Source organism: Myotis brandtii, unplaced genomic scaffold, assembly GCF_000412655.1.
Source record: "Myotis brandtii unplaced genomic scaffold, ASM41265v1 scaffold112, whole genome shotgun sequence".
In the NCBI taxonomy this organism is placed as follows: domain Eukaryota; kingdom Metazoa; phylum Chordata; class Mammalia; order Chiroptera; family Vespertilionidae; genus Myotis; species Myotis brandtii.
Genome location: NW_005353838.1, coordinates 15,300,163 through 15,313,151, shown reverse-complemented (window position 1 = coordinate 15,313,151; position 12,989 = coordinate 15,300,163). Strand labels below are relative to the sequence as shown.

At 50.9% G+C, this 12,989-nt stretch overlaps 1 long non-coding RNA gene across 1 annotated transcript in view; it reads right to left on the bottom strand.

Moving 5' to 3' along the window:
- The window catches only part of LOC106727638, an 11,138-nt gene extending 2,069 nt beyond the window's left edge, over positions 1-9,069 (bottom strand). Inside the window, exons 1-2 of the long non-coding RNA XR_001363871.1 lie at positions 8,690-9,069; positions 74-94 (exon numbers count right to left, since the gene is read on the bottom strand). This is a non-coding gene — a long non-coding RNA (uncharacterized LOC106727638). The remainder of the gene's footprint in view (positions 1-73; positions 95-8,689) is intronic.
- Positions 9,070-12,989: the final 3,920 nt, after the last annotated feature.

The window sequence follows — 12,989 nt, the reverse complement described above, 5'->3', positions numbered from 1 at the left end:
GAGGAGCAGCAGGAGCAAAGCCTGTTACCACAGAGTTTTCTTTTTCTTTCTTGTTTTGTTTGTTAATCTTTACCTGAGGATAGTTTTCCCATTGCTTTTCAGAGAGAGTGGAAAGGAGGGGAGAAGAAGCGGGGAGAGAGAGAAACATCAATGTGAGAGAGACACATCCATTGGTTGCCTCCCATATGCACTCCTTGGCCCAGGCCAAATCCGTATCCTGTCCTGACTGAGGCCATCAGAATATTCCCACCTGCCTGCCCCCATAGACTTGGCAATGGGCCCCCAGGGGCCTTCGGGAGGTCTCCTAAAAGGTCCAGAGGGGCAACTTCTTCCGTGAGAGTGAGCCGAGGCCCCACAGCCCACTGATGGCCAGCCTCTCATGAGAATAACAATGAACGCACAGGGCAGAGTGTGTGTGGTGCTGGCAAAGAGTGCTCCACCGATCACCAGGAGACTGGGAGTTAAGTCTCAGTATGTAGGTGTGTGTGTATTTTAACTCAATCAGCTCCTTGTGCTCCAACAGGTTGGTCAGTAAGTTCGGAGCCAACTTTGCCAGCATTCCCTGAAGACTCAGGACAGTTCCAGGATCCAGGACCAGCAGCACCTTTGGGGTCACCAGCCGCCCTGCTCCCCCAGACTGTGCTCAGAGCAAAGAGTCTGCCCAGTTCTCTTCCTTCCCTCCCTCCCAGAACCCTTGGTAAAGAAAGCGATGAGGAATTGGCCAGCTCCAAGGTCCCCGGGGACACCAGCCAAGGACCTCTCCTGTGATGCTAGGCCTGGGGCGGGGGCAGCCTGACTCAGCCGGAATGCCAAAGGAGAACATGAGGGAGGCCGCGCGTCCCCGCGGCTGTCCCGGGCCCAGGGGACTCTGCCACCATCTTTGCTCTAGAGCAGTGGTTCTCAACCTTCCTAATGCCGCGACCCTTTAATACAGTTCCTCATGTTGTGGTGACCCCCAACCATAAAATTATTGTCGTTGCTACTTCATAACTGTAATTTTGCTGCTGTTATGAATCGTAATGTAAATATCTGATATGCAGGATGTATTTTCATTGTTACAAATTGAACATAATTAAAGCATAGTGATTAATCTCAAAAACAATATGTAATTATCTATGTGTTTTCCAATGGTCTTAGGCGACCCTTGTGAAAGGGTCGTTCGACCCCCAAAGGGGTCGCGACCCACAGGTTGGTGACCCACAGGTTGAGAGCCACTGCTCTAGAGGAAACAGCAGGAACACTGCGTGCATTTCCAAGTGGCAAACGTGGGGGGTCTAGTAGGTCCGCACATTTCCATCCACTCCTCCTGCCACAGCAGGGCTGCTCTTTTATGTGTCCAGTGGGAATATTTTTCATTATCTTCCCTCTCAATTTAATTAATCCACATTCCGTAATGAACCTTGAAATTTCTATTAAACACACTGTTGCTAATCAGCGCCGAACTGGAGGTGTTGGCGGCTTCTTGCAGCCGAGCAGGGAGCTGGCTGTCTCGCCCGAGTCTGGGTGGGCACAGCTCCCCAGCAAGCGGGGCTCCACAGCAGCTCTGGCCCATCCTCTCTTCTCGGGAAGGTCCAGCGTGGCCTGTGTGGAGGGTCCCATGGGTTGTCACCTGGGCAAGACCCTCGGCTGCCCCTCCCGCAGGGCTGGCAGGCCAGTCTTGCTGCTGCTGCCTGTTGTGGCCTTGAAGGCTCAAGAGGTCACTCAGGCCTGACCCACAGATTCTGTTTGTCATCCAAAGAAGACGGTGTCTCCAGCCAGCAGGGGTGGGCGTGACAAAGCAGCAAGAGTGAGTCCCCATGATGGCCTCCTGGGTCTCCATTTCTGGGAGCCTCAGGGCAAGTTTGCATTTTTAGGTCTCGCCCCACTCTTCCCCACAGGTGCCCATGGACTCTGACCAAGATTGTGACAGAGAAGGCCTCCCTGAGCCTGTCGGCCCCACAGCTGCACATGGACCTGCCGATGGCGCTCAGAAAGCTTCGTGCTGGAGGGCAGGTCCCGGGTCCTGTTCTGTTCACCCAGGTCCGGAGCACTGGAAGCAGCACCAGGGACGGATCGGGCCCCCAACAATCGCTGGCGTGGAACCGACGTTTGCACCACAGCGTCAAGCTTTGAAGATACCGAGCTACATCGAGTATCTGACAAGAACGATCCCGCTGCCACCCCTGAAATCACTCCTGGGATGTTTCCCACACAGCTCGTGTCTCCGAGGGTCCCCTGTCCTTGAGGAGCATCAGCTCAGCGCTGAGCTCAGTCTTGGCCTCCAGCCCTGGGCCCACGTGGGTGCTCCGGGCACCTCCGGTGTTTAAGGATTTGTCCCTAACTGTTGAAGAGGCATCTGTAGACGCGGCGTTTCGTGTCTCTGGGGCATTTTCCCTTTTCAGGGCTCTGCTTCCTGACACGGCACGCGGGCAGCTGGTCTGGGCGTTTCCGAGGTCTGTGGGGAAGGGGTGAAGGGCTCTGAGTGCTGAGGGCTCCGTCTTCCTTCTCCCACAGTTAACTGAAGTTTTGCTCTGAGCTCCTCAGATGTAGCAACGAGTCATCCTACCTACTAGTGCCATTCCCCAGGGAAACAGCATGCTCCTCTGCTCCCCTTGCCCCTTCGTCCAACCAGCTTCCAGGGACACCCACTGGGTCCCTGTGCTCAGGGCTGGGACACAAGCGTCAAACACGAGCTGGATGGGGACCCCTAGGCAGACACAGAATTTCTCTGAAATGCACAAGAGCTTTCAGGATACCCAGCAACAAGCTGGGAGGGCACCCCTTAGTGCAGGACACATGGGCGGGGGGCGGCAAGGGAGCTGGGTCTGGAAGGACAAGCAGCAGGTCTTCGGGCAGCAGAGATGGGCCGGGGCATCTGGGCAGGGGACAGGCAGCCGGAAGGGTGCACGGAGGGAAGCCCGCTGTGCTGGGGACGGGCCACCTGGTGAGGGGATGGAAGCACCGAGGGGACAGGTGTGCCCACCCACAGCCCAGCGAGATGGGAAACTGAACCGAGCCTCCTCTATTTCATCTCCTTTGTGTTTCCTGCCTGACTTCTCTGAGCCTGGACCAACTGAGTCCTTGGGAGTTCGTACGTACAGCTTTTCCAGGTCATAAACCACCGGCTCTCAGGGCAAAGGCTCTGAGACCAGGGCTGTGTTTTCATCTCCGGTGGAATTTTGACTCCTCAACCACGCTCAGCAGGCACCTGGCCATGGGCTTGGTCCACCTGACCCGCCATCCTGAAAGTGGGAAGCCTCGGGCCGGCAGCCTCTGCTTTGAAGTTTCGCGTGGTGACGCTGAGGGTAGACAGACTTTCCAGTTGTCCCCGAATGTTTGGAAGCCGCCTGGTGTCTTTGGCAACCCCAGAGAGCCCGAGCCTTCCCACAGATGGTTTACCGTTTCAGCGACGGACCGGGCAGTCAAACTTGGCCTCCGATGCATCCGTGTATCCTAATGGGCTCCAGATTTTATTTGTCGTCCTTCTTGAGCTCAGGGCAGTTCTAGGACCCTTTCCAAAGGACTGTGTTATGTGACCCATGGCTGAGCAGGCAGCTGTCGGTACCCGCCAGGAGAAAAACCAGGCTCTTCCCTGTGTCCCCACGGACGGCAGCGACCCGAGGCTGCCTTGTGGCTGTCAGATTCCAGACGTCCCCTAGCTAGTTACAAAGCTGGGTCAGATACCCCTCGGCATAGGCGCCGGGATATTTGCCTTATTGTGTAACTGGTTGTCCCTAAGGACACCCACACCCCTCACTTCTTCCTCATGAGGTGGTGAGAGGTCCTTCGAAAGACTCCCTGAGAAAATAAACCAGTTCTTGGAGGCGTTCTACAGGAAGTCATGCAGAGCCGCTCCGTGCAATGTGAGATCCTGGAGCGGGAACAGGACATTTGTGGAAAACATGAGATCCAAACAGCGTTCGTCATTTAGGTAATACCATCGGGCTGATGTGAATCTCTCAGTTTTGATCATTGCGCCATGGCGATCCCAGACGTCAACATTGGGGGGGGGGGGGGATGGGGGAGGGGCACACGGGGACTCGGGGTTACTTTTTGCCATTTTTCTTTAAGTCTGAAATTATCTCACAGTGGAAGGGTTTAAAAAGGAGTTACATGATCGATACTCTGACGCAAAGCAGCTTTTGTCTTTGATCCTCGCTCAGCCCTGCTAGGCAGGCGGGTCTCGCTTTTATCCCAAGGAAAGGAGTCTCCTGTGACCAGGCAGGTGAGCGGGTCCAAAACTGACCACTGGCCACCTCCATCTGCCCTGGGGGGCCCTGGGGGGGGGCCCTGCCCCTGCTCTCTTTCATCTGTGGTAGACGATCCTCAGCCACCTCCCCCCCTTTTTATCTGGTCACCTCAGTGTTGTTGTGTTATTATTTTTAATCTCTGCCTGGATTCATGTCTCACAAAACAAGGCTTAAACACTGCCTCTGAGAGCAAGCAGAGCTCTCCTGGAGAACGGCCCCAGGGCCCCCCAAGCCCACGTTCCCAGCCCCTCTGGATTCCTGTGGGCCAGCCGAGTCTAAGGTACAGAGGAAGGGGAGAATCTGGGGAAATTACTCCTCCTGTGGGTCTCATTCTCACCTGGGGTTATTTTGGATTCTGCCTTGAAAGTGAGGGCTGTGGCCACAGACAGGAGAGTGACATCTGGGGGTATGTATACTCACGTGGGGGGGGGGGCGGCAGGGGACCCTCACAACTCTTGCAGCTCTGGGAGAGCAGTGGCTCCTCCAGGGTCCATACATCCCCTTATTCCATGTTGATCCACACAGGCCTCCTGACAGAGGCAGGGCCGTTCACTGCTCAGACTCCGGTGGGTGCACAGGAGGGAGCAGGGCCCATGAGCAGGAAGAGAGGGCCTCACGCGGGGCCCCAGACCCGCTGTGGGGGCCAGCTGCACTGTTGGGTCTACCCTCTCCCTCCTCTGCCAAGAGCAAAGACTGAGGAGGCACAGCCTGGCCCCCCGGGCCACCAGGATATCCCATGGATCGCCAACACTCACGTTCACCATCTCACACTTGAGAAGCCTCCTAGAAGATGGTCCAAGAGCAAACCACACCGCAGAGACAATACTGACAGCAACAGATTGGCAGCAGCCTCAGTGCACCCGGAATAATGCACTCCAGGTCCCGCAGGTGAGCGGTGCTGAGGAGGCCGGTGTCTGCCTGGAGGGGGTGGCTGGGTGAGCGAGGCCTCCTCCCCATCCACCAGTCTTCCCTGCATCGTGAGGGAGACAGGACTGGGCAGTGACCGGCCCTAGTCACTGGGGCAACACCGTTGGGCCCTCCTAAGGTCAGTGGGGTCCAAAGTCTGAACAGGATTCGCTTAACCTGAATGCAGAGTGGACAAGGGGTCTGCACTGAGCAGCGGTGGGAGAGAGGACATTTGTCTGCAATCTGTCCCGACACAGGTATCTGCCTGGGAGACAGTGTGGGCTGGCGGGACCGCTCAGGAGTCAAAATTCTTCCCGCCTGGTTAAGGGACAGGTCCTGGGCGTTCCTCTGTGCCCACGCGCTGTGCTGGGGTCCTGGGACATGTCACTATCACCAGTCAGTACACAGACGTCAAGGACTGACTTTGATGGTGTGGCCAGGCTGGACTGGGGCCCACAGATGTGAGCAGGGAGGACTGTCGACTTTACAAATAAAACACATGGTGGCCATTCCCTGGGAGGAGCCAGGGCCTGGTCCTAGTGGGGAGACGCAGAGGCTGTGGGACCCCAGCAGCGTGGCTGGCGCAGGACGAGACCAGCCTAATGTACCAGGAAGCCAGAAGCAAATCCAAATCCCTTACTGATTTACTCTGTTATTAAGGTGATATTTCAAATCAGTGGCACAGGGATTGATTGTTCAATAAGCGGCACTGCGCCTGCCAGAGCCTTGGGGAAAGCAATGGAGTTCGATTCTCTACATTACACGCCAGGTGCCATATTGCTCCAAGTGTAAATATTTAATATTCACGTCACTGCGGGAACGCAGGAAAACCTTCTAAGGATTTCACAGATGCAAAACCCGTAAAGCGGATGAACAGGATTGACAACGTAAGGGCTTCTTTATGCTTGAAGCGCTGTGGCAGGGCTCTCCCAGGTGCGGTCTCCGAGGTGGAGGTGAGCAGGCAGCAGGTTTGCTGGGGGGGGGGGGCCCTCTGGGGAGCCACCCCGAGGAGGCAGGCGAGGAGAGAGGCAGTCTCCACACGGGGCATGCAGTCTCCACAAAGGCCCCAGTCGGGCCCACAGAGAGGCCTGAGGCAGGTGGCCCTTCGGAGGCACCTGAATCGGGCCCAGGGGTTGGGTTGCATGTCCCTACGTCCACTGGTCACTGCGGGGCTGGGCCTGTAGAAGCTGCCCCTTGGAGCCACCTGACGCAGCATCTAAGCACCCAGCACCCATGCTACCTGCCACCAGCATCAGCACTGTGCTGCTATGAACATAGGGGTGCATATAACCTTTCTGATTGGTGTTTCTGGTTTCTTAGGGAGGGAGGTCAATTGGGGAAAAAGGAGACATATATAAAACTTTAGACAATAATTAAAAAAAAGAAACACATCTTTAATACGTAGAGAGATTATAAAGTATACGCCAAGTCACCAAGAGAAGCGGTGACCATCCCAACAGAAAGCCGGGCAGTGGACGCGAAGAGGCGATTGTTAAAAAAGCAGCCCAAGTGCTCCATGAAGACACGGAAACCTCCCAAAACCAGAACAACCAGGTTAGGAAAGAGTTAACAGCTGACCCGACAGGGAGGTGGTCAGGAATTTAATAGGTTGTGAGTGAGCACAGCTTTTTCTAGAAGACAATTTGCTCGAGTGCACAACATGCCTTTATCGCCACAGATAGGGCCTCGGCTGTTTATGAAACAAAGCCCTTTCCCCACCCCAGCGCTGTGTGTGTCTACTTCTGGACCGTATTCTGAAGCACCGGGCAGTTTGTCTGTCCTTGTGCAAATCACACTTGCTCAGTCACTATAGTTTCCTAATATACTCTGTTTTACAATAAGCTTCACTCTCCCTCCCCACCCACCGGATTATCTGGGACGCATCTGAGTTTTGAGTCACCATGTGAATTTCTGCAGGCGCTATCTGCTGGGGTTTAACTGGGGCTCTGTGGAGTTTACAGATGATTTGGGGAGAACGCACCAAAAGCTTCCCATTCATTTAGAACTTTTAAAATGTCTCTCACTCCCACGTTACAGAGGAGGTCTTGTTTATCTTTGAAACTTTCAATTTCTCTCAATGGCACTTTGCAGATTTCTGTGTAAAAGTTCTATACATCTTCTGTTGGATTGATTCCCAGATAAATTCTGTCTTTGGTAAATTTTGTTTTCTATCTGTGTTTTTCTTCACATGGAAATACAGTTGATTTATGCACACTAATTTCATACCAGGCAAGTTGACCAGATTTGCATACTAATAATTATAATAGTTTGTCTTTAAATTCTTTTCGATTTATAAATGTGTGAATATTTTTAAAATTTTTGTAAGATCAGATTAGTTAATATTTTTCTTAATGGCTTTTTGGTGTTAGGCTCAGAAAGCCCTTCCCTGCCCTAAAATTATAAGAAGGGTCTGCTTTTTCTAACGGTGCTTTCTGTGGCTTTACAGTTTAACACGGAGCTCACCAGCCCGGCCCGGCTTTCAAATGCTTTGGGCCATTTTAATGTGTTTGTTTTTGTCTGTCTAAATTCTAGAATTATTTTGATAATGTCGATCTTATTGAATAATTATTGTCATGTTTATAACATTCACATTTAGTACCCACATACATTTGCATAATCTTTGCATTTATTCGGCTCTTCAGTTCATTTATCTGAACATATTGTGGTTCTAAGAACAGTTAACGCAGGAAGAACAGGTGCCACATGGCGCTCCATCTAGATGTGGGGGATGGGCTCCGTGAGTCTTTGTGCTCCTGTGTACCTTTGAAAACATCCGCAAAAATTAAAAAGAAAATCTATCTACCAACTGACTAGTCCTTTGCTTCATATAGATTTACAGAGGCCATTTTTAGATTTACTGCTGGCGTGACTAGGATTGCTCTCTGTGTATGTTTGATATTGTTGGCTTGCATTGCCTTTATAAACACAAGTAGCAAAGCAAAGGTTGAATGTAGCCCTCTGCTCATTGATTTGTACAAATGGAACACAAAATTCCTGAGTGCTCTTTAATAATTCATGGTTTTATAACATGGAAGTTCGCTTCGATGCAGCGCTCAAATGGACTAAAGTCCCCTGGGAGCGTGAACGGGCAGCCTGTGGTCCCCGAACAAGGCGCGGAGCAGGGAGACACGCCCTCCCGCCAGGTGTCCACTGGGATGTGCCTTCTCGGGAAGCTCTGGGGCTGGTTCAGACACGGAGAGACAGACGCACTGACTACAAGCCTGTGTGGTGACTCCCACCTGGCGGAGTAGCTGAGTGGCATCCAACAGTGCCAATGGCCATTGTCCCAAGTAGATCCTGGGAAAGGATCTGGGGTATTTATCTAAGGCGTTCCTTGAGATAAACTTTAACTGTGTAGGTGTGGGACATTCAAGTAGTTGCTAGTGAAGAGGCTGCTCTACGCAAGCAGGACCAAGGGGCAGGGTTAGGACCAAAAAGACCAGAAGCTTTCATTTAAATTTTAAGCGTACGCAAAATAATTCAATTAACTGCTGGAGGAATTACAACATGTGAAACATATGCAGTTGCAAATCACACAGCACTTTATTACTCACACAATTTCTGGTGCTGCGGGTACAGGCTTATTGGGGATCCTGGTGGTGCTGTCCTCTGGGGTCCACCAGCTGGGCTTGTCCGGTCTGGATGCAGGGGCCCGGCGTTCCTCACACGAGAGCTCGGTCGAGTCTCAATCAGGAGGTGTTGGCCGTTCTTCTGTCATCTGGCAGGAAGAGGAACGTGGAGCAGCATTACTTGCTGGACTGACAAGAGGACGTGCCTTTGTGGCTATCTCGACAGGCGAGCACTGGGCTGGTCAGGATCCCCATTTTTAAAGCCTGCACCCCATTTGCAGCAGTCCAGGTGGCTATCAATGAGTTAGGTCAATGCACACATGTTTATCTCAAACAGGGAGAGGGGCTACATGTGGTTATCTAGGGAGAGTACATCATTCACTCAAGTGGTTATCCTGACAAGTCACTCTGAGTTATTTACTGAAGTTCAAATCCTTATCTGTGAGGTACACATGCTTCAGGGCAGTGGGGAATGTGTTCTTAATATCACACTTTAAGTTTCAAGGAAAGTTAATTTAAACATTTTAAAACCTTCTTAATATTTTTCAGGCATTTTTAAAGCATTTTTGAACCTTTCTATATATTACTATGACAGCCTTGACCCTCCCGTGGGTCAACTATGAAGGTCGACAGGGTCCACATGCACCTGAACTTCCCTTCCTGATTCCTCGAGTTACTCAGTGTCCCCAGGGCCGTGGGCCAGGAGCTCTATTAACTCTTAGTTATGGGCCTTCCACTTGCTGTGTGGTCTCAGACAAGAATCTTAAGTTTCAGAGCCCCTGTTTTTCTACATATAAAGTTTCTATTATAATCTCCACCTTTAGAGCACTTGTGAGAATATACACACACTACAGGTTTGTACAGAATTTGTAATATGCTGGTGGAGTATTTCATATTCCTTTAGTTTGTTACTTAGCATTATACACATGCCTTTGCCAGGACAGGTTCAAAAGGATGATAAGCAGGCAACACAAAGACCTGCTTGCTTTGACGATGGAGAGAGGTGCCTAGCTCAGTGGCCGGCAAACTCATTGGTCAACAGAGCCAAATATCAACAGTACAACGATTGAAATTTCTTTTGAGAGCCAAATTTTTTAAACTTAAACTATATAGGTAGGTACATTGCTATTAACTTAATTAGGGTACTCCTAAGGCTTAGGAAGAGCCACACTCAAGCGGCCAAAGAGCCGCATGTGGCCCTCAAGCCGCAGTTTGCCGACCACGGGCCTAGACCTCGGGGCCATCCCAGGGCCTCCTTATATCTATCACTGAGGCCTGAGGTTGTAGGAAACGATAACTTTCTTAATAAAAACACCACTTTTCTTGAAAATAGCACCTAGATGCTCTGAGGACCAGGTGGCCCTAACTCTGCTCCTGCGGGTGGGAACGTCTCTTTGGACCCACTGCCAAGAGTCATTTTCCCATCAGAGTGGCCCTTGGGGAAATGCTGACTTTCCTGGATTCTGACCGTCAGTCACAGCTGTCTCATGATCCCCCTAGTGCTTCCAGCCTCAGGAGAGGTGGAATGTTGACTATGTGCTGACAACTGATGGTTGTTGGCTCCCCAACTTGGGGTATGGTGAAGAGGAAAAACTATTCAGTGCAAAACAGCTCAACTACGTACAGCATGGCTGTGGGGCAGCCCTGGGGCCAGGCCTCTCTGCATTAGACAGCTCTGCTCTGCTTTGTTCTCTCCGCTCAGCCAGGGACACTCAGCCTCAGGTGGAAAAGGAACTGTGCTCCCAGAGCTGGCTTCTATGGACAGAAGTCCCCACCCCGGTCCCTGATTGGTCTTGGCATTTGTTACCTATTTGTACCTCCAGTAGAAATTGTAGAATCAACTTTTCAAGTAAAGAATTCTCTCACTTTATTAATTGAGTTGGGTTGAATTTACTATTTAGTCGGGAGACTTCACACCTCACTGAGCACCTCCAGCCTCTTGTGCGTAGATCATGCATGTTTCTTGGTAAAGTCGCTGTCTGATGTTCTGTGCATTTTCTTCCAAATGTGAACAGTCCACTGTAACACTTTACATGTGTGCATTTTACATTTGTACATTTTGTACAGTCTGAAGCCCTTGCTCAGGGAGCAGCTGGCCTGACGTGCCTGCCTGTGACTTAGGGAACAGGCCCCGGGGGACACAGCTGCTGGTGCCGGCGGTGGCAGGGAAGGCCCCTTGCTCCTGAGGGATGCAGGCTCACATGAGGAGGTGAAGGGCAATGGCGTGTGGATACATCCCAGCCCACTGCCTCTGGGGCTCTCTCCACGGTCAGACACGCTGGCCCTGAGTATCAGTCAGCTAAGGCTGCTGTGTAACAAAGTGCCACACACTGGGGGACTCATACCACAGACATTCACTGCCTCACAGTCCAGAGGCTGGAAGTCTGAGATCAGTGTCTGCAGGGTTGGTTTCTCCTGAGCACGTAGACAGCCGTCTTCCCCATGTGGTCGTTCTCTGTACATGTCTGTGTCCAGATCACCTCTTCCTGCAGGACACAGTCACAGTGGACTAGGGTCCACCACCTCTGTAAAGGCAGAACTCCACATACAGCTACGTTCTGAGATCCTGGGGTTACAATCCCAACACATGAATTGGGGGTCCAGGTCAGCCTATTACCAGCTCTAAAGGCTTCTGTGACTCCCTTGAATTATCCACGTATATATAATATCATTTGCAAATAATGGTAATTTCATTTCCACTTTTCTAATATTCTGCTAAGAAACATTATTTTGAAAAGCCTTGTAAATAAAGCAAAAGGGTGGCTGTTATCCCTTCCATGTCACACTGGGGCAGGGTCTAATAGGCCCACATGAGGGTTATTTAGTTCTTTACAAAACACATCTATGTTGGACATGTTATTTACTGAGCAGTGCCATAACCATGGAGTTACGTGTGCACGTGTGGGTTTCTGCCCAAAAGGTATGCAAATGATTCCCGATCCTAGAAAAGAGAACTGCAAACCTCATGGTGGTGTTGCCTGGAGGACATTAACAAATTTTCTATGTAACTTAGCGATCTTATTTCATCTTTCCTTTCCATGCTTCTAACTACCCAGCTCCCCAAATGCTCTTTGTACCAACTCAATCATATTGCTGGTTCTCTCATTAGTGAGTGAGATAAATCTTCCATGGGTGCTCGCTGTGTATGTGGGAGAGCTTTCGTTTTCTTTCTTTTTTTTTTTTTATTACTTCAGAGAGAGGAAGGGAGAGGGAGAGTTAGAAACACCAATAATGAGAGAATCATTGATCAGCTGCCTCCTGCATGCCCCCTACTGGGGATCGAACCTGCAGTCCAGGCTGGGAATTGATCCATGACCTCCTGGTTCACAGGTCAACACTAAACCACTGAACCACACCAGCTGGGGATGGAGAGCCTTTCTTTAAATCGCACTCTGACAGATTAGACACCCATGGTGTGTTTAAGGCTGACCCAAGGAGCACCGATTTGCCTCTAAATTAAAGCTCTGTTGCCTTTGAAATCATGTCCTTTAAGCGTTATAAAGTCCATTACAGTCTCCTTACTGCATGTGTTCCCCGCGCTCTGGGGGCTCCTGTGCTTCAGCCACTGAGAGCAGCACTCTTTCCCAGTGGGCTTTGTTTGTTCGTATACGGTAATGGTGACCCTCTCAGCCAACAGCTGCCTTTTGCCCTGAGCCGAGAGAATTCTGCAACAGGCGGAGTAGATGGAGTCATGCCATGGCCCTGGACCCTCCTTCTTCTGTTTATTTTTGTGGCAGATGTTTTGACCTGTGTTGGCTGGTGAAGGGGACTCGAGTGATGATGTTAGCGCCAATGCAGAGAGACTCAGAGTGAGCTGCACGTTTTGTGGAGACTGCAGCTTTTAAGATGTCGGGGATCAGAAGGTGGGGACAGGCAGGTAATAAAACTCTCCTTTTTGTACTATCTTGACTTTAGATCAGTGGTTCTCAACCTTCCTAATGCTGTGACCCTTTAATACAGTTCCTCATGTTGTGGTGACCCCCAATTTCATTGTTACAAATTGAACATAATTAAAGCATAGTGATTAATCACAAAAACAATATGTAATTATATATGTGTTTTCCGATGGTCTTAGGCGACCCCTGTGAAAGGGTCGTTCGACCCCCAAAGGGGTAGTGACCCACAGGTTGAGAACCGTTGCTTTAGATCAATTCCTGCTCATCATGATTTCACCCTTTGATAAAGGTATCCAGCTGTTTGTCCTTCATCAAACATTTACTATCTAAGGGGTGTCTGTGAGTCCTTCTCCCAAGGAGCCCAGGGATGCGTTTCTATGCTGGGGAAA